Source organism: Myotis davidii, unplaced genomic scaffold (genome assembly GCF_000327345.1).
Source record: "Myotis davidii unplaced genomic scaffold, ASM32734v1 scaffold1019, whole genome shotgun sequence".
NCBI lineage: Eukaryota > Metazoa > Chordata > Mammalia > Chiroptera > Vespertilionidae > Myotis > Myotis davidii.
The window spans coordinates 1,118,044-1,118,997 of NW_006291430.1; the positions used below are offsets into that span (position 1 = coordinate 1,118,044).

A 954-nucleotide genomic window follows, 5' to 3' on the forward strand; every position below is an offset into this window, starting at 1 on the left:
CCGAGCATGTCCCTGACCAGGAATTGAGCCCATGACCTCCAGGTTCATAGGTCGACGCTCAACCATTGAGCCACACTGGCCGGGCTGAAAACCCCCTTTTTTTGACTAGGTAAGTGTACTTTTTATTGCAGAAGGAGTGGGTGGCTCCAATGCCAGGCCCGCCGTGCTCCACTGGCTTGTAGGTCATGGAGAACTCACCCAGGTAGTGGCTCATCATCTCAGGCTTGATTTCCACCTGGTGGAAGGTCTTGCCATTGTACGCGCCCTCCATGCTGCCCCCACCTGGGGCAGGATGATCAGGTCTCACAGGTGTGTCTTCCCCACCTGTGGCTTCTCCCTGGGTGGCGCCTCCTGCTTGGCCTCTCGAAGGTGCTTCAGCAGCGGGTGCTGCTTCCCTCGCAGGCCCGGGTTCAGGAGCAGCCACCGCAGCCACAGGGCACTGCACAGCCGCATCAGCCGCTCCAAAGACATGCCAAGCAGTTGCTGGAGATCCATGCCCTGTAGCTGAACTGCGGAAGGTCCGCTTCTTCTTCTGCCCACTTTTGCCATCACGTTGAAGGGAAGCAGCAGAACGGCCTTGTGAGTACAGTTTTTAGGTGTGGGACACAGCCTTCCACCTTCTTCGTTCTCCCCATGATTATTTTAACTGCTTTCTCTACGACCGCGTCTCATACTGTGCTTTGTGTCTATTGAAAGTCCTACCTGATGGACTCGTTTGTCAGCAGGCAAGGGGACACTACCTCTGGGCCCTAAACAGCTGTAATCAAAGGTAGTTAATTGGAGGGCAAATACAATACAGCAGCAGGGCGTTTAGAAATCAATCAGCGTGCAATTAAAGATGAAAACCAGGAGAGGACTAATTCTGTTTTCCATTTGGGTGGTAGGCTGCTTAAGGAACAGTCGCACAAAGGACAGAGTCTTTGCAGGGATATTTCATCAGAAGTAAAGAAAGTT

The 954-nt window shown here is 53.0% G+C and overlaps 1 pseudogene; it reads right to left on the reverse strand.

The window, feature by feature from the left end:
- The window catches only part of LOC102765509, an 860-nt pseudogene extending 284 nt beyond the window's left edge, over window positions 1-576 (reverse strand).
- Window positions 577-954: the final 378 nt, after the last annotated feature.